Source organism: Lycium barbarum, chromosome 3 (genome assembly GCF_019175385.1).
Source record: "Lycium barbarum isolate Lr01 chromosome 3, ASM1917538v2, whole genome shotgun sequence".
Taxonomy (NCBI): Eukaryota; Viridiplantae; Streptophyta; class Magnoliopsida; order Solanales; family Solanaceae; genus Lycium; species Lycium barbarum.
Genome location: NC_083339.1, coordinates 71,001,387 through 71,028,281, shown reverse-complemented (window position 1 = coordinate 71,028,281; position 26,895 = coordinate 71,001,387).

The window sequence follows — 26,895 nt, the reverse complement described above, 5'->3', positions numbered from 1 at the left end:
GAACACAAGAATGAATTTTGAAGGCTAAATCGAATGTGAATACTTGATTATGATATTGTGGATATTATTGTGGTCGTTGGGAGTTGTTTTGTGATATAGTGGAAGTTGACGAAATAGGGGAAATGCTGCCCAATTTTCATTAGAACATGAATTGTTCTAGTTTGAATTGAAGAGTGTCATTAAGGCTTAACCATGGTATGAATCCTTCTAAATGTAGATTATTCAAGCTTCAACGGTGAACGCTAAATAGTTAAGAAGTCAAAGAGGTATGTAAGGCTAACCCTTCTTTCATTAAAGCATGGTTCCTTTTCTATATATGTATATATATCCTTTCATGAGTTCCATAATGATTTATAAATGACTCTACCTCTAAGAGTACCAAAGCTCATGATACTTATAGACTTTTATGTATACGTGTCTAAGTATATATGTGTCACACCCCGACTTTATTAGGGTGTGATGGGCACCCGACCCTATACTCGGAGCCGAGCGAACCCGCTGACTCTTATTACATACTTAATTTCCTTAGACTCTTACATCAATAAAAATGAAAAACATAATAAGGCTTTCAATTTATTTTTCCATCGTACTCAAACCAAACTGATTCTGCAATCACATGGATTTAAGACATAATACAATGACACGTCGGCTGGAGGATGAACTAATGTGATGAAATTTAAGAGGAATTTGAAACCCTTTAATTGCTAGAATAGACTTCCATCGAATATAACATAGTTATAGCATCGATTTGGGCCACAAAACTTGAACATAGTAAAGAAAATTCATTGAAGGAATTATTCGGCTTCCCTCGAAATCTGAGTTAGTTCGTTGTTAGAATAGTCCTTCAATGGAATTGGACTTCATGCACACTAGTTTCTGGTTTGATCTGTGTTGAAAAACAATGTTCGAGTCAAATTTTAGGGTTGTGGAAATGAAAATTTTTAGTGGGTTTTCTGGGAACGACGATACCGCTTTAGCGGTTGGCTGACCGCAGCAGCGGTACCGCTGTTGCGTTGGGCCTACCACTTTAGCGGTCAAGAGAGATTCTTGCATATGACTGCTGTAGCGGTTTGTTGATCATAGCGGCGGATCGCTAGAGCGGTCTGCAGACCGCTGCAGCGATGCCTGCAGTTTCTGCAACTAGCAGATTCTGCGACAGAAAGGGATTTCGTTCGGTTGTTCAAGTTGTTCTCTTCTAGATTGATACAAAATTGTTAAGATATGAATCTAACAATTTCCTAATTCCTTTGCTGGTAAGATGTCACAGAACCAAGAAGAAATTCCATAAGTTCATGGCGGGGAGGAGGTTCCCGCGTACGAGAAACTTTCGACCCCCGAGAGTAAACAATTATACTTACAGTAGCTGCCTATGTCCTTATTATTAGAGCGAGGCTTCAACATGACCAACGTGGACAAGCGGGCTTCGGATTTTCTGACTCGATTAGAGCGACACATGTGGAACTGTTTGGTTGAGGATCCTGAGTTTTGCAACGAAACTTTGGTGAGGGAATTTTACGCCATGCTGCCTGTGGTGGACTGGGATTCTCCTAACCCAGAGATTGTTATCCGGGGTACCAGGGTGAAAGAGGGGCCAAAATCCATCAATAGGGTGTACAAACTTGACAACCATCTGGAGGCGCCCTATTTAGCTAAGGCAGCGGAACATGATTCTAGGTTGTTGGCCTCAGTACTAGTTCATGAGAGTGAGATGAAGTATGCCATTTGGGCTGATGGTAAGGTTGCGATTTCTAGTGATTGCTTCACTGCGGAGGCTAAAAGGTGGTTGAATATTGTTTCCCGTAGGGTTCAGCCGTCGAAGAATATTCGGGATATGGCCTTTCCTCGTGCTTTGGTTGTTCCTTGTGTCCTTGCGGACATTCCGGTTAATGTGGGTGCTCAGGTGGTTGCCGAGTGGAAGGGCTTTTTGAAAGACGGGGGTGCAAGCTTGATGTTTCCGTCCTTGATCACCTTGCTTTGCAAGAGGTTTAAGGTGTTAAGAGCAAATACGATGGATGAGCGGGTTCCTAGTGATAATTTATTTTACCCACTTTTGGTGAAGGTTTGGGGTACTGCTGTTGTTAGTAGGGAGGGTAGGAAAAAGAGGAAGGTTAGTGATGCCCGAGAGGAGGGCAGTGGGACTGGGGCTGAAGATGAGGCCGGTGATGAGGGCGGTCAGGAGACCGGGGCTTGGGTTTCTCACCTTCAGAGGCCATACTAGCGCACGGACGCGCATTTTGACGAGATCGTGGGTATGTTCCGGAAGTTGCCTATGTTCTCCAAGGGTTCTAGCTCATCAGGAAATGCTGCAGCCTTTGTCACTAGGGATGAAATGAAGGGTTATTTCGAGACCCAGAACCAAGGGTGAGTCATTTTCTTCCTTGCAAACAGTCTACTCTACCTTGGCCACAGACCACAGGAAACTCCGGGAGGAGTTTGATGCTAAGGTTGCCAGGAACAGATCCCGGGATAAGGTGTTCGTCTAGAGCTGGAGAGTAACTAAGGCAGTGTGGGACACCATGCGTCCTGGCGTGTCGATTCCTGTGGGAGATGAGGACGACTCTTATAGGTATTGCTTCCTTGAGATGGCCCAAGAGGTTAGTGGTACAGCCGGGCAGGCGGAGGTAGTTGGCAGCTCTAACGATGATGACGCCTTCAGCAAGATGATTGATTAGAGACTCCTCTCTCCCCCCCCCCCCCAATTTCCTTTGATGATGATATAGTTGCCCATGTCGGGCTTTGCTGTTTAGACAATTTTCTTTGTTTCGTTGGTTTGTTTTGCTTTTTAAGTTTGGATGATGTTTTTCTTTTCTGGTCCTTGGCTAGCCTTGTTTGGGCTTAATATTAGGATAATTTGTTTGAATGTGGGACTATTTGATTTCCTTGTTTTGGCAATGGTAGTTGGTTACGTAGTAGTGACTTGAGTGGTTCTTGCCCTTGTCGGGCTGTGCCTATACAACTGATGTTTTTGGGATGCTGTTGGTTTCATCTGGTTTGTCAAATGGTGAAAACCGGGGACACAGGCTGAAAAATAGGGGAAGGGTCTCTGGTTTCTGAAACCAGTTGTTCCGCTTCAGCGGTCTCTCAGACCGCTATAGCGGTCCCGCTTCGACGGTAGAAGGGCCGCAGAAGCGGTCAAGGAAGAATAGAAGGAACCGCTTCTGCGGTGTCGTACTCACTGCAACGATAACGCTTCAGCGGTTGGCCGACCGTTGGGGCGCAATACGTGGCAGTAATATCACACCATTCTTGGATCATTTCGCAACTAAAATCTTAACTCGACCATACTCAATACACGTTAGACCTGATTCCGATTATGACTTACTTTTCGCGTGTAGATACCAATTGGGCTCACTGAGATACCAATTTGACCAAAGTAGCACGATTTGAAAGAAAGAAGGGAAATTTTTCCTAGATGCCCTATAGCCTCCCGTGGATGTGTATGGACGTCTACGTACCATTCCACGAGACTCTACTAGACATTGCTCTTGTACTCGTGAGACCGGTAACCTAGGCTCTGATACCAACTTGTCACGACTTATTTTAGGACCGCGCGGGCACCTACCTTTCCCACCTCAGTAGGTGAACCCTCTTATTGAATAACACATCTATTAAATAAAGACGAATCATTTTATCTAATAAATAACTAGAAATAACAGCGGAACATTATAATATGATTAATAAACTCAAGGTTTAACATGATTTCAACAATTCAATGATTACAGACTCGATCCAACTTCCCATGACCTAGTTTAGACTAGTACAAGAGCGACTAATGAATTTCGATTTCCACTATATTTTAAGACTCAACCTCCATCCCGGAATGAAGTGAGAGGAGGTCTCCCAGATAGGCACTGCACATTTCTGCACACATCACAATTAACCACCTGAAACAATCTACACCCTAAAAAGGGTGTATCAAGTGCAATATCAGTGCAATCCACGCGTACTGAGTAAATATGATAGGCTGACAATAATTAGTAACATATATTAGTAAAAGAATTCACAAACAACCATGATAATCACTGAATCAAGTCATACGTCTATTTACCGGGCATCATACATCAATACCCTTAAATCATAACTGTTATCTAATAACTACAAGTCAAATGTCACAAGTGCAGTTACCCAATACATAAATCATTAGATCGTTCATTTTAGTCTAGGAGTCAACTCATCATTATAACACCTTTTATCCTACATCACTTAGAGACCAATCAAGTAACTGATTTTTTCGGAGGGTTCTACGGGATAACTGAACAAGTACAAATCCAATGTAATCGAATCCAAGTACACATCATCGCCTCAGTAGAGCATCTAATCCCAAATGTGCCAAGTTTGAATATATTAAGTCCGAATCCAACATCACAAGTACAACACCAAACACCTAAAATCAAATCATAATACAATGCAATGCAATAGTGTATGAATGTAATGCAATGCCATGCAAATACTGTGTACACATGTACTCTGGACGAAAATATCGACGTCTCAGTAGCACAACCCAATGTGACTCGCAAAGTCTAAGTGCCACTCGTTTCGGATCTCTACCCAACAGACAGACGGGACTACGGATCTTTGCCCAACAGACAGACGGGACCATGGATCTTTGCCCGTGGGGGGTTCTCACTGGCATAACTCTGGGGACCCGTGATGTCCATGCACTGTCAACGATTTTGGAACTAATATCGGATATCGGCCATGCAATCAACGATTTCGGAATTAATCATCGGACATCGGACATCTCACGTCACTCAAGTAAAAGAGTTTTATCAAGTATCAATTTCACTCCATCAACGATTCCAGAACTAACATCGGATATCGGCCATCTCACGTCACTCAAGTAAAAGCGTTTTATCAAGTATCAATAGTATCACAACAGTGTATCATGAGAGTGCGTGCGATACATGAATCAATATTAATAATCATGCTCAATATTACAAGTACCAACAGTGGGTACACCAATAATATATCTGAATTACAAGTACCAACAGTGGGTATGCCAACAATACAACTGAATCACAAGTACCAACAGTGGGTACGCAAACAATATATCCGAGTATAATACCAACAATGGGTATGCCAACTATGTCATAATCAAGATGATAAATAGAATCCAATATCTATCAACTACTCATGGCATCAAGCCAACACAACAGAACAATCAAATCACAACATAACGGGGTGGCTAGCCCCAAATGCACAACAGGTTCATCAAATCGATATACATTATTACCACTTCCCTAAATCAGCCTATTAGCTTAGAACAAGTAATCTCACCCTACACTCACAATCATTCGTCACAACTCAATCTAGAACTCAGTCATAATCGTTGGTGCATTTTATCCTTCTATTTGTCAACTAGGTTCACTATTAATTGTATAACACAATTAACCACATATTACGGAATTTCCTATTGTGAGACATAGATAAATTATGTACGATCCACTAATCCTAATTCACATAAAATTCACCAATATTCAAGAAACCACACCAAACATCCTAAGGAGTACAGGCCACAAGCCCGAACACACAAATCACGCAACAATACCATCCTAGGATTCCATCCCAAATCTCCAATTCCTACACATGCATTCTCCGTTCCTTCTAATACACCAATATATGAAACTAATCGGAGTCTACCGAAAGGGAAGTCATAAACTACCTCATGGCCGAGCTGGTGCCACGAACATCCGTTGATTCTTCAACTCGATTACCATGTTGTAATCCACACCAAAGGGCTTGGAGACACCCATGAGGCCCAAGAATAGCACTTACCATTAAGATTCTTATAAAAGGCTTAGAATTGATAAGGTAGATATGGGAATTTGTTATATCTCTAGATTCACTTTGCAACGCTAGATGTTCAATTAATCTCCATTCATAGCTCATGACATTATTCTAAGTAACTTAGCTAGGTCAAGTTACCATTTTTATCTATCCTCTAGGAACCCATTTCTAAGATTTATAGTAGAGACCCATTTGTAATCCAATGGGGAAAATGAGGAATTGGGTTAGTAACCATTTTAAGGTGATGAAGAAAAAGGGGGAAGTAACCCAAAGAGTTTATATTAAGAATAATAAAGAAATTATCTTTTGGAATCTTGAGAGATTGAGATACCCATTTGTGTTTTTCTAGATGAGAGGCTATTATTAGGAATCACCAAGAAGGAAGAATTGAATGAGAGGAGTTAAAGGGATTATCTTTCCCAACAAAATAAAGATTTGTGGTTCCATAAAGCACCAGAGGCAGCTGGACCCTCTAGGGTTATGAAAAATAAGGTCAATTCCTGAAATATCACTTAAATAGAGGGAATCACTACTCGTAACCACTGGGGCGGTCGAGTCACCATTCCAACGGTACCGCTTCTGCGCGCAAAGTACTGCTGGGGAGGCCCTGAGGAATTTTGCTATACCGCTTTTGCGGTCGCCCAACCGCTGCTGTGTGTCACGACTCGACTAGGGGCCATGACGGGTACCCGGGGCTAACCACCGAGCATCGCTCATGCTACTATTCATCATACTCATCCTGCGTTCATTCATTAGTCTCGTGCTTATAATCATGGAAGAACCATTTTCACTTGAAACATATTTACCTTTATATACATAAGCCCTTCGGCTATCAAAATAATATACAGACCATAAGGACAGTGTGAGACCATACGACCCATACATACGTATCTATGAGCCTCTACTAGAGTACTAGACATATGGATGGGACAGGACCCCGTCATGCCCAAATTATATATACCCAAAATAATACGCAATGGCACCTCCAGAACAATGGAGTGCTCCCAAAGTCTGCTGATAGATCCTATGAATCTGGATCACCTCCCTGTCTACCTGTAGGCATGAACACAACGTCCAAAGAAAAGGACGTCAGTACGAGCATTGTACTGAGTATGTCAGGCATAAGCAACAACAATACATCAATGAAATAGGGAGACTCAAGTGGAGAACAACCTGTAACTAATTGTGAATTTTGATAGAAATAAAGCATGCTAACTCATTTCATAAACGTCATCATATCATGTATGCATATCTATATAAGTTGCCCGACCATATAGGTACGGTGAGATCATCATTAGCCTGCGTCCAGGCCTCCTGCGTCCGGGGTAACCATCTCATGCCGCCCACTAGTGGTGTCTGCCCATGCCATCTAGACATGGTGTATACGCTGCCCGCCTTAGCGGTGTCTGCCCGGCTATATAGGCGTGGTGTGATATCATCATCATGTACTCATCATAATGCATGCATAGGAACTCAAAGACAACTATACTTTATCGGGTTGACATAAGGTCATGAACCCCCGATTCCATTATGGAGCATTGATAACATTCTTCCTTACCTTGAAGGAATTAGCATATAAGGTGAGTGTATACAATAAACAACATCAATGGATTATAGCTAGAATAATTAGCTTTAGAATCTTTAGGCTTAACTAGTTATCATCACTCTCATGCTCATAACATATTTCGTTTCTCTATCTCATGTGAAGCTCTTTATAATCATAGACTCATAATTGCCGGGATTTATGAAAGTCATAGGAAAAATTGGAGAATTCATGCCATGGGAGTCATGCCTTAGAAAGAAGGGACTAGCCTTACATACCTTTTCGTTTAGCTACACTATCGCTTGAATGTTCGCCTCCAATGTTCTCGTTTCTACCTTCAAGAGAGTTCGTATTATCATTAGCTAATCGACCACAAGATCATGCTCAACTAAAGCTAGAGAACATTCGGCAGCATTTCCTTTGTTTATACAACTTTCCTCATATCATATTTCAACTCCCAAACGTCTATAATAACATTCACAATATCATAAGAAACAATCTTCATACACATATATTATCCATATTCTCCAATTTCGTTTCACATAATCCATAACCATGGTCATAGTACCCCGTTACATTTACTCACATACAACGTTTATCCCATGTTCTTAATATCATTTATAACATAATTATAATAACAACATATCAATAATCATGACTCATTCCAAGCTACTACTCAAAATGCCATTATTCTCACCTTTGTAATCCATTTTCTATCTCCTTTCACAATCTAAGTCTTTCAACTTCTCAATACCTTAAACAACATGGAATGACCATAAAACCTACCTTATATAGTATGGGAACGAGTCTTGTGTGGAAATACTTCACTTGAGCCAAAACCGTAGTTCACTTCCAATGAAATTTCTTGCTTTAGATGAATCCTAATGAGTTTCTTGCACTTGATTCTCTTGGATTTATGATACAAACCTTTGATTTCCTTTGTATTCTTGAAAATGAAGTATGTGCAACCTTCTAGAGGTATTAAGAGAGATGAAGAAGTGTGGGAAATGAAATTAATGAAGTGGGAACACATTTATATTATTGAACTTAACTCAGCCCGTCGGGACTTCCATGGACACTTATATGGTCCGTATAAGATTGTACGGTCCATATAAGTGGTCGTGGTTCACTATCAGGCTAAACACCACTTCTGTTGGGTGTTATAAGGACCCTTATACAGACTATATAATGTTATACGGACCGTATAAGTCGGTCGTATAACCCCATTTCCCTGAAATGATTTCCATCGTTCGCTTGATCTCCAATCCTTATGGAACCTTCTTGACACTTGTATAACACTTTATTGACAATCTAAGGGACATTATAACTCTTCTCCAAGACATCATTTATTCATCCTTAACTTGTTACTCGTAAATCTTTTCCGATACATAACGTATACCTTGCCTTTCTTGGCAAACTTTCTTCTCTTGCCTTGAATGTCTTTGAAATCTCAATTAGGGTCATCAAATTCTATCTCTTACTTATTGAAACATCGTATAATTCGTGCCCTTTGTTAGTCTATTCACTGTGCATCAACGAAATTTTTTCCGAGGTGTAACATTCTTTCCCCCTTTTAAAACATTCGTCCTCGAATGTTAAGTTCTTGGAAATTCTACGAAAATTTTGCTAGAGTTTCCCCTGTAATATGGTGCTACCATCCTGTCAAAATAGCCCACAGTAACAATGCCTCGCAGGGCCACAACATAATAGCCATAAATTTGTGCCACACACGACCCAAATGCATTAAAGAAAACATACCTACCTTATAATCTTGACGTTTCATCTTGGATCTCTTTCGGGGGCTGAAATAGGTGAGGGTACTTAGACTTCATATTTTCTTTCGCTTCCCAAGTCATTTCTTCTCAGTTATTATTTCTCCATAAGACTTTGACTGAAGCCACTTCTTTATTTCTGAGTCTCCGTACTTGCCTGTCTAATATGTCAATGGGTACTTCTTCATAGACTAGCTTTTCCGTCAATTGGATATCATCTACCGGCACGATCCTAGTAGGATCTCCAACACACTTACGGAGCATTGAGACATGGAAAACCGGATGGACTGACTCAAATTCCGAGGGTAAGTCCAATACATAAGTTACTTGGCCCACCTTGTGGACAATTTTATAAGGTCCTATATATCGAGGAATCAACTTCCCTTTCTTACCAAACCTCATTACTCCTTTCATTGGCGACACCCTTAAGAATACCCAATCATCAACTTGAAATTCTAAGTCTCGCCGCCGGTTGTCCGCATAAGATTTCTGGCGACTTTTGGCTGTCACCAATCGCTCTCGGATGACTTTTACCTTTTCTACTGCTTGTTGAATCAGCTCAGGGCCTATTAGCTGCACTTCTCCTACTTCAAACCACCCAATTAGGGATCTACACTTCCTTCCATATAAAACTTCATACGGAGCCATTTGGATACTGGAATGATAGATGTTGTTGTATGCAAACTCAATAAGGGGTAAGTGGTTATCCCAACTACCACTAAAATATAGAACACATGCTCGTAGCATATCCTCTAAGGTCTGAATAGTGCGTTCGGCTTGCCCATCCGTTTGCAGATGACATGCTGTGCTAAGCCTCACCTGAGTACCCAAACCTTCTTGGAAAGACTTCCAGAACTTGGCTGAAATTGTGCCCCTTTGTCTATGATAATAGATATCGGAACGCCATGAAGTCTCACAATCTCCTTAAGGTACAACCTTGCATAATCTTCTGCAGAGTATGTGGTTCTGACTGGAAGAAAATGAGCGGCTTTCGTGAGTCTGTCCACGATCACCCATATGGAGTCGTACTTTCTTTGGGAACGAGGTAACCCTACAATGAAATACATGTTTATTGTTTCCCACTTCCAAGTTGGAATTTCTATTGCTTGCAATAATCCTCCCGGCTTTTGATGCTCAATTTTCACCTATTGGCAGTTTGGACATTGGGCTACAATGTCTGCAATGTCTTTCTTCATTCCATCCCACCAATACATTAACTTGAGATCATGGTACATCTTTGTCGCACCTGGATGAATAGAATACTGAGAATAGTGAGCTTCTTCTAGAATTCGACGACATAATTCTGCAACATTCGGAACACATAGCCTACTTCAGTATCTAAGAACTCCATCTATAGAAGTTTCAAATGGAGACTTCTCTATTTCATGAAATGCGTCTCTATAATGGCTCAACTGAGGATCTTCATATTAACGCTCTTTCACCTCTTTGTCCAAAGATGAGACAGTTGGATTATTGATATCAATTCCGGCACTGCCTGAATCAATTTGACGAATCCCAAGACTAGCTAGCTAGTGGAGTTCACGAATTAATTCCTTCTTCTCCGAAGGAGCCTCACATAGACTACCCATCGATCTGCGGCTAAGCGCATCAGCTACTACATTTGCCTTTCCGGGGTGGTATAAAATACTTACATCATAATCTTTCAGTAGCTCTAGCCACTGTCTCTGCCGCAGATTCAACTCCTTCTGCTTGAAAATGTACTGAAGACTCTTGTGATCTGTGTAAATATCAATGTGAACACCATACAAGTAATGTCTCCACATTGTTAGTGCATTAATAACTGCAGCCAATTCAAGATCATGAGTTGGATAGTTCTTGTCATGTTTCCGTAGTTGTCTCAAAGCATAAGCAATGACATTACTGTGCTGCATCAATACACATCCTAACCCAACGCCAGAAGCATCATAATATACAACATAACCATATGGGCCTTCTGGCAGGGTCAGGACTGGGGCTGAAGTTAATCTGTCCTTCAACTCTTGGAAATTGCGTTCACAAGCATCATTCCACTGAAATTTAGCTGACTTCTGGGTTAGCTTCGTCAATGGCGATGAAATAGAGGAAAACCCTTCCGTGAATCTCCTATAGTAACCTGCAAATCCCAGCAAACTACGGACTTCTGTAGGCGTCTTAGGTCTTGGCCAAGTCTTCACAGCTTCAATCTTCTGAGTATCCACTCGGATGCCATCATCTAAAATAACATGACCCAAAAATGTCACAGAATTCAGCCAAAACTTGCACTTTGAAATTTTTTCATACAATTCTCAAGCTCGAGGAATTCCAAGAACTATACGTAGATGGTCTGCATGTTCTGATTCTGTCCGAGAATATACCAGAATATCATCAATGAACGCTATTACGAATAGATCCAAGAGAGGCCTAAATACATTATTCATCAAATTCATAAACACTGCTGGGGCATTGGTTAACCCAAATGACATCACCCGGAATTCATCATGGCCGTATCTCGTTCTGAAAGCTGTTTTGGGAATATCTTCTTCTTTAACTCTCACTTGATGATAACCTGACCTTAGATCTATTTTAGAAAACCCCTTGGCACCCTGTAATTGATCAAACAAATAATCAATTCTCGAAAGTGGATATATTTTCTTTATCGTCACCTTATTCAGCTGCCTATAATCAATGCACATTCGTAGGGAGCCATCCTTCTTTCTTACAAATAGGACAGGTGATCCCCAAGGTGATAAACTAGGTCTAATGAATCCTTTTTCAAGTAAATCCTTCAATTGTGCCTTTAGCTCCTTCAATTCTGCAGGAGCCATTAGGTAAGGAGGGATAGAGATAGGCTTGGTATCCGGCAACACATCAATAGCGAAATCAATCTCTCTTTCTGGAGGAAGTCCTGGGAGTTCGTCTGGAAATACATCCGGAAACTCATTCACTACCAGAACAGATTGAAAAGTTGATGACTTTGCTTCGGTATCATGAACTCGAACTAGGTGATAGATGTAGCCTTTATCTATCATCTTCCTTGCCTTAAGGTAGGAAATAAACCTACCTCTGGGAGATGCTGTATTACCTTTCCATTCAAGCACGAGTTCTCCCGGAAATTAGAATCGAACAACTTTCATTCGGCAATCAACATTGGCATAACATGAGGCCAACTAATCCATGCCCATAATCACATCAAATCTAACATTTCCAGCTCAATTGAATCAACTTTGGCCTGGCGTTCACATACCACAATTACACAATTCTTGTATGCTTGTCTAGCATTCACGGGATCACCAACTGGAGTGGATACCTCGAAAGGTTTAAGTGTCTCGGGTTTCACCCCAACACGACTAGCGATATATGGAGTGATATAAGATAACGTAGAACCCGAATCTATGAATGCATATACGTCATGAGAAAATACAGATAATATACCTGTAACCACATCCGGGTAGGACTCAAGATCCTATCGTCCGGCTAAAGCATAGATATGGGGATGGATGCCACCTGAACTAGACGCTCCCCCATTGCCTCTACCTCAGTCTGCTGGAATCTGGGAAGTCTGCCCTGTCGGGCGCACAGTAGAAGAACCAGCCGCTGATCCTGTGGGCTTAACCCCAACTCTACCACTCATCGATGGGCAATCTCGCATCATGTGCCCAACCTGGACACAGGCATAGCAAGCATCTGAACCTCGGCGACACTGACCAGAATGTAACTTACTGCACTAACTACATCGCGGTACTGGTGGTCTCCTCTGGCTATAATCACCCCCAAACGGAGAACTTGAGGCTCTCGAACTCCGACCCTGCCCTAAAGGAATGGAGCGGTCAAATCTCCTACCTGCAGATCGTGGAGGTGCACTAGTTGCCGGCTGGCCTGAGTGTCTAGAATATGACTGCCTCGATCCCCCTCTATAGTCGCTACCAGCACCCATAGATCTGTCTCTCTTACTTTGCCCTCTATCGATATCACGCTCACCCCTTTGCGGATGTTGTTGTTCTTCTAGGTTCTGGGCATGGGCGTGAATGCGGGAAATATCCATCCCATATTGCAATGAAGCTGTCAAGCAGTCCTTGAACAAATGTGGCCCTAAGCCACTCACAAATCTGTGCACTCTATCTCCCATGTCGGCCACCATAGTCGGAACATATCTAGCCAATGAATTAAACTGGAGGCTGTACTCCCGGGCACTTATATTTCCTTACTTCAAATTCAAGAATTTATCCGCTCTAGCCCGACGAACCTCGGGCGGTAAATAGTGGAAGATGAAGGCATCTACAAATTCTTGCCAAACTGGAGGAGGCGCATTCTCTTTTCTTGAAGATATCCAATTATTATACCAAAGTACCGCCACATCTCGGAGCCTATAAGATGCCAACTCCACAGATTCAATCTCGGAGGCATGGATAATCTTCAATGTTCTTAACATTTCATCAATAAAACCTTGCGGGTCTTCATCCGGCTTTGACCCGAAAAACTTCGGAGGATTCAAACTCATGAAATCACGGGCTCTAGTACTAATTAGCCTGTCACTTGGACCCGAACTTTGCCGTTATGCCTGGGCGGCAACTAACTATGTCAATAGATGAATAGCCTCGGTCATTTGTTGACCCAAAGTAGCCGGGGGAGGAACTGTTGGCATAGGAGCTGGGATTGAAGCCCCTTCTTGTTATTCTATAATAGGCGGGGTAGAAGAGATATTAGATGGTGCCTCATTATGTGATTCACCCTCTTCTATATCCGTTGGCGGCTCCCTTTCTACCAGCCTTTCTATCGTAGTCTTTCCCTTCTGGGTGACTGTAGCTTTTCTCTTTGGCGGCATCTCTGAAATCATAGCGCACAATTAGGGAGGATAAAATCTTATAACACGGCTCTATCGCACGATCTCATAAGGAGAAGAATGGTCATTTTCCTAAATGCCCTGTAGCCTCCTGTTTATTAGTGTGGTGTGCAACATACCATAAACAAGACTTTACTAGACACGGCTCGTAGACACTTCCTAGGACTGAACTGCTCTGATACCACTTTTATCACGACCCGAATAGGGGCCATGACGGGTACCCGGGGCTAACCACCGAGCACCGCTCATGCTACTATTAATCATACTCATCCTGCGTTCATTCATTAGTCTCGTGCTTATAATCATGGAAGAACCATTTTCACTTGAAAGATATTTACCTTTATATACATAAGCCCTTCGGCTATCAAAATAATATACATACCATAAGGACATAGTGATACCATACTACCCACACATACGTATCTATGTGCCTCTACTAGAGTACTAGAAATATGGACGGGACAGGACCCCGTCGTGCCCAAATTATAGATACACAAAATAATACGCAATGGCACCTACGGAACAATGGGGTGCTCTAAAAGTCTGCTGATAGCTCCTATGAATCTGGATCACCTCCCTGTCTACCTATGGGCATGAACACAACGTCCAAAGAAAAGGACGTCAGTACGAGCATTATACTGAGTATGTAAGGCATAAATAACAACAGTATATCAATGAAATAGGGAGACATCAAGTGGAGAACAACCTGTAACTAACTGTAAATTTTGATAGAAATAAAGCATGCTAACTCATTTATAAACGTCATCATATCATGTATGCACATATAGGTACGGTGTGATCATCATTAGCCCACGTCCAGACATCCCGCGTCCGGGGTAACCATCTCATGCCGCCCACTAGTGGTGTCTGCCCATGCCATCTAGACATGGTATATACGCTGCCCGCCTTAGCGGTGTCTGCCCGACTATATAGGCGCGGTGTGATATCATCATCATGTACTCATCATAATGCATGCATAGGAACTCAAAGACAACTATACTTTATCGGAGTGACATAAGGTCGTGTACCCCCGATTCCATTATGGAGCATTCATAACATTCTGCCTCACCTTGAAGGAATTAGCATATAAGGTGAGTGTATACAATAAACAACATCAATGGATTATAGCTAGAATTATTAGCTTTAGAATCTTTAGGCTTAACTCGACATCATCACTATCATGCTCATAACATATTTCGTTTCTCTATCTCATGTGAAGCTCTTTATAATCATAGACTCATAATTGCCAGGATGTATGAAAGTCATAGGAAAAATTGGAGAATTCATGCCATGGGAGTCATGCCTTAGAAACAAGGGACTGGCCTTACACACTTTTTAGTTTAGCTACACTATCTCTTGAACGTTCGCCTCCAATGTTCTCGTTTCTACCTTCAAGAGAGTTCGTATTATCATTAGCTAATCGACCACAAGAACATGCTCAACTAAAGCTAGAGAAAATTGGGCAGCATTTCCTTTGTTTATACAACTTTTCTCATATCATATTTCAACTCCCAAACGTCTATAATAACATTCACAACATCATAAACAACAATCTTCATACACCTATATTATCCATATTCTCCAATTTCATTTCACATAATCCATAACCATGGTCATAGTACCCCATTACATTTACTCACATATAACATTTATCCCATGTTCTTAATATCATTTATAACATAATTATAATAACAACATATCAAGAATCATGACTCATTCCAAGCTACTACTCAAAATGCCATTATTCTCACCTTTGTAATCCATTTTCTATCTCCTTTCACAATCTAAGTCTTTCAACATCGCAATACCTTAAACAACATGGAATGACCATGAAACTTACCTTAGATAGTATGGGAACGATCTTGAGTGCAAATACTTCACTTGATCCAAAAACCCTAGTTCACTTCCAATGAAATTTCTTGCCTTAGATGAACCCTAATGAGTTTCTTGCTCTTGATTCTCTTGGATTTATGATGCAAACCTTTGATTTCCTTTGTATTCTTGAAGATGAAGTATGTGGAACCTTCTAGAGGTCTTGAGAGAGATGAAGAAGTGTGGGAAATGAAATTAATGAAGTGGGAACACATTTATATAATTGAACTTAACTCAGCCCGTCGGGACTTCCACGGACACTTATGGGGTCCGTATAAGATTGCACGGTCCGTATAAGTGGTCGTGGTTCACCATAAGGAAAAACACCACTTCTGTTGGGTGTTATACGGACCCTTATATGGACAGTATAAGTCGGTCATATAACCCCATTTCCCTGAAATGAGTTCCATCGTTCGCTTGCTCTCTAATCCTTATGGAACATTCTTGACACTTGTCTAACACTTTATTGGCAATCTAAGGGACATAATAACTCTTCTCCAAGACATTATTAAGTCATCCTTAACTTGCTACTTGTAAATCTTTTTCGATACATAACGTATACCTTGCCTTTCTTGGCAAACTTTCTTCTCTTGCCTCGAATGTCTTTGAAAAATCTCAATTAGGGTCATCAAATGCTATCTCTTACTTATTGAAACATCGTATACTTCGTTATTCTATTCACTGTGCATCAACAAAATATTTTCTGAGGTGTATCACTGTGCCACCGCTGGGGTGGCCTAGAAGGCGTTGTAGTGGCACAACTGGGCCCAAGTGGCTCACATCAAATTCTTAACACGCAACTCGTATGATTTTTCGATCAAGTTAACGGTTCCCCAAAATGCAAGAGGGTTCAAGTATGTTTCCAGGAGTCCGCATCACGAATATTTTGAAATTCACAATAACAACAAAATGGGTCGTTACAGATTATGGACTCAAGATGCTTGAAACTCTCTTTCTTGGATATGACTTGATCATCGATCTTCACTTCCACCTCCGCCTTTTGCATTACGTCACTGAACTTGCCCTCCAGGTACTCTGTCTTATTCATGCTTAACCTGAAATCTTTAGACTCTAGGGTCTGTCGCCAAACCTTCATCCTATCGTTAACTCCACTCTGTGTCTCATCAAATAGTAATATGTCATCTGCGAATAGCATACACCATAGCATCTCCCCTTGGATATGTCGTGTCAACTTGTCCATCACTAAGGCAAATAGGGCTAAGGGATAATTCTTGGTGTAACCCCATCATGACTGGAAAGTATTCTGAGTCACCTTCCACTGTTCTAACTTGAGTCTTGGCTTCATCATACATGTCCTTAATTGCCCTAATGTAAGCCACAGGTACGCCTCTAGGCTCCAAATATATCCAAAGAACTTCCTTGGGGACTTTATCATACGCCTTTTCAAGGTCGATGAACACCATGTACAGGTCTCTCTTCATGACCCTATACTGATCCAGCATTCTCCTTACAAGATGGATGTCTTCTGTAGTTGATCGCCTCCGTATGAATCCAAATTAGTTCTTGAAGATAAACACATCCTTCCTCATCCTCGTCTCGACTACTCTCTCCCAAACTTTCATAGTATGACTTAGCATCTTGATACCGCTATACTTGTTGTAATTCTGAATATCACCCTTGTCTTTGTACAATGAAACCATTGTACTCCACCTCTATTCTTTTGGCATTTGGTTCGTCCTAAAAGTGATGTTTAACAACCTAGTCAGCCACTCTATACCTGTCTCGCCTGCATTCTTCCAAAAATCCACCGAAATTTATTCTTCTCCTCCTAATCTTACGAACAACCCCCTTAACCTCCGCAACCTTTATGTACCTACAGTACCCAAAATCCCTAGGACTCTCGAAGTGCTCTAACTCCCCCAACATGAGATCCCCGTCTCCTTCTTTATTCAAGAGCTTGTGAAATGTATCTTTAAATCAAATGATCCAAGAGTACTAACCATAATTGTTGCAAATAATATCAACAATTATTATATAATTTATTTGTGTAAGACGTGCCTTCTTACTTTTAAACTGTGATTTAATAGTGTACTGTATACCTTCTTGATCTACAAAATTTAAAAGCAATGTTTCATCATTCTAACATATTTTAAGGGATATTTTGGCTGACATTCGAATTAGGCAAAAACATTATGATGCATGAATTATGATACAGTACTTAGTTTTTTTCCGTAGAATGTTTGTTCTTTGTATTAAGAGTTGGATAAATAATGTATATACAATTCAAAACATGTTTTTTAAAAGATAGGGAGGTGATTTTGCATTTTAACTATTTAATCCGTGTATTATTAATATGTGTATATTTATTCCACATTTTATTTTTCCTTATTCCACATTTTATTTTTCACACAAATTATTATATCGATTTATTGATAATTTATACTGATATTATTAATGTGAGCAATGAAAAACTTAACCAAAATAGTGTGTGCATTATTAGTCTTGAACCGAAGCTTTGAGGAAAGAAAAGGCGTGTCTTAAGGTCCATGGCACATTTGCTCGGCTTTGGAGGTATGTTAAGACTTGACTTAACTTAAGGGACATTTTTGGTTAAATAAAGGCTAAAAATAGACTAATAAGGGGTAAGGGCGTAACGGGGGTTCTCGTACCCGTGATGTGACGGGCATTGGTACGAGTACTGGTGTATTTGTTGGGTTGTGATGTGTTGTAGATATGAGCTGTGACTCGAGAATGCCAAAGCATGTGGACATTAACTGTTATGTGCTATGTGTTTATATTTGATTGGGGTTATGTTTAAACCTTTAGTAATCTCGTCCACCCATGATAAAGGTATGATGAATATAAATAGAAATCATGGTTATTGAGTCTGATGATTGATGAAATTGTGTGAACTGTTGGCTATTAAGTTTATATGTGGAAATGTTCATCCTTTTATTTATTCAGTTGTGCATATGGTTGTGAAAGGATCGAGTTGCACGCCTGCAACAGGTTGCATTAAATCCAAGATAAGTGACCTTTTATGGTTCGAAGCATGATTAGGTCTTGGGAGGCTTGGACCCGATGTGACCTGGGAAGTCTGATGATTTCGGGTGGTATGTGGACTTAGCGGTCCCCCATGGATCACATCTTTCTTACAGTCCCGGAAGCTCTGTGAGTATCATATTGCATTGTATTTCTTTACCTTCCTTATATAAGTATGTGTTGGATTTCATATATGCTTTTTGACTACTTGATTATCTGCTTATTTGGATAAGTGACTTAAATGGTTCTTTATACTCTGTTGGGTGATGGAATCAGTTATGAGGCTAAGTATCGTGTCAGATTAATAGTAAAAGAAGATTTTTATACTTACTTTGTCACTACTTCTTTTGTTGTCACTTTATGAGACATGCTGAGTACACGTGTTTCCCATACTCTGACTACATTTGCTGCAATTTTTGAGGTGCAGATTCAGTCTCTAGTACCAATTGTCACGACCCAACTAGGGGTCGTGACGGGTACCCGGGGCTGACCACCGAGCACTGCTCGTTCTACTACTCATCATACTCATTAAGCCTTCTTTTTCGTTCATAAACTCATAATCATAAGAAAATCATTTTCATTAAAGAACATAAATACTTTTATATACATAAGCCCTTTGGCTATCAAAAGATAATGTACACATATCTACGTATATACAGTAGTGACCTTGTGAGACCATATAACCCACACATACGTATCTACGAGCCCCTACTAGAGTACTAGACATATGGACGAGACAAGACCCTGTCGTGCCCAAAATACTTATACATATATATATATACACAAAAGTATAAACCCGATTAGCACCTCTGGAATAATGGAGTGCTTCTGCAAATCTGCTGATAGCTCCTAAAGGTCTGCGCCGTCTCCCTGTCTACCTGTGGGCATGAACACATCGTCCAAAGAAAACAGACGTCAGTACGAATATTGTACTGAGTATGTAAGGCATGAATGAAACAAACATAATAGAGAAATCATAAGTCATGAGGTGAAGGCAAAACCTGCGCGACCTTTAAGGATGAATACATTTCATACATATATCACATATACATAATCGTCGTACATGAACCATCATAGCGTATACATCATCATGTCATATAATTCATCATCGTAGTGCCGTAGCTTCTCATACACATAAAACATTATCCGTATTCGGCCACGTAGGGCTCGACAATATCCGTATTCGGCCACATGGTGGCTCGACAGTATCCGTATTCGGCCACATAGTGGCTCGACAATATCACATACATATCTTCCATATTCGGCCACGTAGTGGCTCGACCATAGCACATGCATCATACAAGGATCAATATATCTCATCATTATCATTGCCATCACATACATCTTATAAGCTTATCGTAACCTTTCATTAATGCACACATTTAAATTTAAAGACAATCTATGAAAATCACATCATATTCGTAGCATGAATTTCATATAAATATCGTATGATAGTCTTTATAATCTTTGGGCTTAAGCTCATCATTTCCATTATCATTTCTATAGCGTATCTCTTACCTTTATCTCACATGAAATCCTTTATGAACATAGACTCGTAGTTTCTTGAAACATTGGTCATAGGACATGCATTGAGGCTTATGAACAATCTATAACAATGTCGGGGTGACGTAAGGTCGAGAGCCCCCGCTTATATTATGAGCGTTTATGAGTATCGCGCCTCGCCTTGAAGGAAATAGAGCATAAGGCGAGTGTTAACAAAGATAACATCATTATCCTTATAGGAACATCATGCCACAATTTCTTGAATCGCTATACTCTAGATCATTATCATCACCATCATATTCGTATGTAATTCAATATATTGAAGGACTCATAGGCTTCGTTTTGTAGAAGGATTATATAAGACTTGAAGGATTCATGCCTTTTGAAAGAAAAGATAAGCCTTACATACCTTTTCCTTTAGCTATTCTGCCGCTTGATCGTTCCTCTTCAATATTCGCGTCTTTACCTTCAAGAGAATTCGCATCAACGTCAGTTAATCGACTATAAGAACGCGTGACTATTTTCTAGGGAAAATTGGGCAGCATTTCCATTGTTTCTACTACTTTTCCCATGTTTCATTTCAACTACCAAACATTCACAACAACACTCACAATATCGTATCAAAAATCGTCATTTATCTACATTTACCACATTCCACCATTTTTCTCCAATTTCTCCACATTTATGGGTTTTAGCTCATCATCACATTTTCTCATACATCACACCTATTTTATGGTCTACACGTCATTTATAACATATTTATAGTCCCAACTCATCAACATTCATAATTCAATCCAACTATCATTCAACTATGGCACTATTCACATTTTATGACCCATTTACTACACTCTTCTATAATCCAAGTGTTTCAACGTATAAATACTTCAATCATCATGAGAAAGTCATAAAACGTACCTTAGATGTGGTAGGAATGAGCCTTGAGTAGCAATACTCTTCTATGCCAAAAACCCTACTTCAGTTCCTTTGCAATTTCTTGGTGTAGATGAACTTTGATGAGTTTCACACTCTTGATTTCATGGTTTTAGTGTTGTTGTTCTTGATTTTCCTTTTCTTCTCTTGTGGATGAGTATTAGAGAGCATTCTAGATATTTCTTGAAGTGTGGTGTGAAAATAAAATGAATGGAATGAAAAAGGGTCCCTTATACTTAACTTAAAATCTGATTATGAATAGTAGTCGAAGTGCACAGTGGCCGTAAACCCAGTTTACGGGCCGTATTCTGGTTTACGGTCCGTCTTTCACGACCGTATTTAAGCATAACAGAACCATAAAGGTTTGCTGGAGTGATGTGGGTTTACGGTCACAGTTTACGGGCCGTATTTCGATTTACGGTTTGTATTCTGAGTCGTATTTAACCATTTAGACATTTGGCAGAAAGTTAAAGTTTTGGAATGTTGAAAGACGATAGCAGTTTACGGTCCGTAAACCACTTTACGGGTCGTATTCTATTTTATGACCAACTGGGCCGAAGTGTAAATCTGCAACTTTCGCATTTTCAAAACTCATAAGTAGTCATCCCCTTCTTAGTAAAACATCGCACACTCATACTCTTCGTTGGTCTATTCATTGTACGTTCACGGAGAAAGTTCCGAGGTGTAACACCAGTGTATCGCGCAGGGAGGAGTGAGATGCGCCGAGCCTATTCTGAAGGTTGTGGTTAGTTGCCTGGCTGTTCTGTAACACCCCTTCTCCCTTTATCTTTTAGCATTCTGTCTTTTATGTTTGTTTAGACGACGTACTCACACTTTCAGACTTGTATTGTTCTATTACTTTAGAGACTCTTGTACTTATGATACCCATCTTGGGGGAGATTTAGACTATGCATTTCCGTAATTTCTATTAGATGACTTAGTATTATGGATAATCAGTTCTTTTTCTTATTTCTTCCGCTTATTTACTATATTGTATCGTAATCTATCAGGATTGGGTTACCTATAGGTGGGAAAATAGGTGTCATCATGACTCTTGATTTTGAGTCACGACAAGAAATCAGTATATGTGAACTTGAAAAGTAAAATGGTAAAGGTAAATCTAATGAAAAAGAAAAAGATGGTAATGTTAAAATTATCTGAATGTAAACTTGAGATGTGATCCTTTTTTTCTTCTTCCTCTGAGGTGCTTTCTTAATTATATATTTTTAGTATGATTTCTCGATACTTATGTTTCACAAAATTCACTTTTTTCATCTCTCTAAATAAAATTAAAAATAAAAGACTAAAAATAAGAACATAAAAAGAAATATAAAAAAAAGGAAGAAATGAAAAAAAATCAATTCAATATACCTTATCTTTTGTGAACAATTTTTTATTCGAAGTCATCCATTCAAGTTAGTTTTTCATATCAATATTTCTCCTCTTCTTTGCTAACTTCATCACCATTTACTTTATTGGTTTCTTCTATTCACCAACCTAAAGGATTGCCATGTCAAGATCACTAAAAAAGAAATAAATCATTATCAAAATTAGGAAACAAAGGATGGCACGAACATTTAAAAATAAAAGTTAGAAAAGATCAAAAGAGAGAAATAGCTACGTGGAAAAGGATAGAAAGGGAAGGAGGTAATTAAAGGTGCAATGTAACGACCCGCTTGGTCATTATGTGGGGGGGGGGGGGGCTTTGACCATTGTACCCTTGCTAGTACCTTTCCGAGAATAGAAATGAGCTAATAATAAATCAAAGATGTAGAAGTCTAAAAACTGGAACTTGAATTGTTTGTTATTGCTGTGGTTTGTTGAAAAACCAGAGCTACTGGTTAACATGGACCGCACCAGCGGTGGTAGTACCGCTGTAGCGAGTTCGTCGTAGCGGGGCGAGGCTCGCCGCTGCGGGGTGTCGACACTTAATGAGGTCCTCTATAGCGAGTCGATTCCCGCTATAGCAAGTCCGCCACAGCGAGCAGCGGTTGACGGGAGGCAGAATCAGCATTTTATATTTTTTATTCCGAACTCATTCCCTCCATAACTCCAAAACAGTTCCCAAGAACACTTATGGCAATGTTCTAAGGCTACGGCAAAAATACTCTTGAAAGGTAAATCTCAACCCTTTACTTTGTTCATTCCATCGTCATCTTAAGTTCCATGATTAATTTAAGGTTCTCTAATGGTGAGTAAAAGGACTAAAGCCCTAGAACATAAGAAACCCTTGAATAATGAATGGGTTAGTGCTTTTGTTGTTATTTATTCATCTAAGGATATAGATTATCACTTCCTAGGGTGGGAATTCAAGTTCTAATGGATGCGAATGATGCATTGAAACTTAGGGTTTCATAAAGATTGTAACTTTAACATAAAAACTGCTTGTAAAAGGGTTGAATTGATTAGAAACTTATGAATTAGAATATTATGATCATTGGGAGAGAGGTAATGATGAGTTCACCATAAGCAATAGTTCAACCAATTGGAAAGAGTAGAAATAAGTGGGTTTCCCTTTTCAAATTGTTGTATTGTTTGAGTAGATGATTCGAATACTCATGTAGCACTATATTTCTAGACTTTGAACGTTCTGAGGCGTTGCGGAAAGGAAAATATCATCTGGAATAGCTTGCATTGTTCCAGTTCTACGTTAAGGTAGGTTACGATCTACTTCAGTTAGACTTTGATTAGTTAATTATATATGTATTACACCTCGGAAAATTTTCCGTTGATGCACAAGTGAATATACTAGTGAAGAGCACGAGTATACGGTATTTCAGTAAGTAAAAAACGACATTCGATGACCCTAGTTAAGATTTCAAAGATGTTAGAGATGGGGGGAAAAAGTTGGCCAAGAGAAGGCAAGGCATACGATAGGTATCGGAGAGGAATTATGAGTAACGAGTTAACGAGGACTTAATGATGTCTTGGAAGAGAGTGATAACGTCCCTTAGATTGGTATTGAGGTGTTGAACAAGTGCTAAGAAGGTTCCATAAGGATTGGAGATCAAACGAGTCGACGAAATGAGCTTCGGAATCACTGGGGATTATATGGCCAAACACACTGGCCGTATAAGTTATACGGTCCGTATGTTGGGACCATATAATCAGCCCAGAATGTCATACCTTTATGGACCAAACATACGGCCAAACATACGGCCCGTATAAAATGTACGGACCGTATGTTGGTCTGTATATATGGTCGGGGATAGTTTTGCTCATTAAATAAGGGATTCAAGATTTATTTCATTTCATTCCTATATCACACCCCTTCTCTCTAAAACATATCTCTACCTTTATTCCACAAGAATTCAAGGGTTATTAGTGATCAACAACATAAATTAAGTGCATCAAGTGTAAGAGAACCCATTAAAGATCATTCAAGTCAATAAATCTCATTGGAGATGAACTAGGGTTTTTACTCAAGTGAAGTATTACGAAACAAGGATAGTTCCTACAACATCTAAGGTAAGATTTATGGTATTTCTATGTTGTTTAAGGTATTTGAGAGTTGAAATACTTGGATATTAGAAGGGTATAGAAAAATGGGTCATGAATATGAAATAGTGCCATTTTGAGTAATAGTTTGAATTGAGTCGTGATTCTTGATGTGTTGTGATGTAAGTATGTTGTAAATGATGATGAGAACATGGGATAGTCAATGTATATGAATAAACGTAGTCGTGTGTTATGGCCATGGATATGGGTGATTGAAAGTAAATTGAGAAATGTGGATAATGTGGATGAATAATGACTATTGTTATGGTATTGTGAATGTATTATTGACGTTTGGGAGTTGATGTACGCTATGGAGGAATGTCATATAAATAAAGGAGATGATGTTGATTTTCTCTAGTTTTAGTCATATATGCTAGCTACCGATTTCTAATGATAGTATGACTTTAATGAAGGTAGAAACGTGAGCTTCGGAGGAGAACGTGCAAGTGTAGAATAGTTTGACGGAAAGGTATGTAAGGCTAACCCTTCTTTCACAAGGCATGGTTCTTTGGCCACTCATCTAAATCTTCTATAAGATTATGATATCCTTCAAATGATTCTATCTTTCGAGCTATTGAGCTTATGATCCTCGATATGTATTACGATGGTACTACGTTCCTCATATGATGAGTACTCCTATAAGGATAGATGTAATGAGCAACGATGATAGTTGTTATATCCCGCATTTTTGTACAATCGGATAATTCAAGGTAATTGCGGGAATATGACAAGCAAGGCCTTATTTTTAGTTTGTTAAGCATATGAGTTGCTTATGAAGAATTTAGAAGCGGAAATATTAAGAAAGTCTAGGGGCAAAAAGGTAAAATGGCAATATGACTCGTGGAAATATGGAGGAAGACGAAGGGTAAATTTGGAATTCGAAAAAAAATTATTTGTCATGAAGAACAAAAAAAAAAGTGGGCTTATGTTTTGGGCCTTGTTGGCCGTCCAAGTGGTGGGCTAAGCCCACAAGTGGACTTGGACAAAATAAGGATAAAAGATGACTTAGTCATCTTATTTCCAAAACTTTCTAGACATTTCAAGAAACCAAGAACAACAAAAAAAAAGAAGAAGCTTCAAGGGCCTTTCGGCCAAGTGTAAAAATTGCCAAGAAAATTGACAAACATTTCTTCAAAAATCTTTTCCTACCAATTGAAGGGTTCCTAGTAAAGTGAAGTGGTCTTTGGAGCAAGAAAAATTTATATTCTTGCAAGCTACAAGGCATAGCTAAGTGGGAAGTCAAGGAGAAAAGGTAAGAACTTATACTCTTTTATATGTCATGGATGTTTATGTATGTTGTAGTGTACAAAAATGGATGAAACTTATATGGAATATGAACATGGGGGTGTGGCCGTGCATGTATGTGTGTGTGTAGAAATCAAGTTTTAGTTATTTTATCTAGTGGATGGTTGTGGTTGTAATGAATGCTATGTTAATAATGGAAGTCGGATGATGTTAGTGAAGTTGTAGCCATGTGTGTATGATGTTGGCCGTGAGTTGTATATCACATGTATAGCCGTGTATATGTCACGACCCAACCCCGTAGGCCGTGACTAGTGCCCGATCTGGGCACCCAACACGTATATCAATTGCTATCTCATATTTTATCAAACGCATACTAGTATATAGCAGAAGCCGACAAGGCTTTATTTCAAATTTAGATAATTTCCAGGAAACTTTCGACAGAGTTTCCTTTGTTTTACGAACTATCCCATATATCCTGCACGCAGAAAATACCAACAAAGACCACACAGGGCCAACAAAGCAATATTTAAATATATGCGGACCGGCCGCCACGGCGAATGGGATCGCCCAAACACAACATATACACACATCTGTACAGAAAGACCCCAACCCACAACCATGTCCACAGACCTCTAAACAGACCGACAGAATCATATGACGGGACAGGGCCCCGCCGTACCCATGAACGAGAATATACATATATAGAAGTGACAGACTATACCAAAAGATGGCTCTGAATAAAAGAGCGCTCCAAAATAGCAGAATAAGATCCTAAGCGGACGGATCAGCAAACCTGTCGTCGGTACCTGCGCGGCATGAAAACGCAGCCCCCGAAGAAAGGGGGTCAGTACGAAATATGTACTGAATATGTAGAGCCTGAATTACAGAAACAAACTCATAACTGGTACAGAATGTACAGAAAG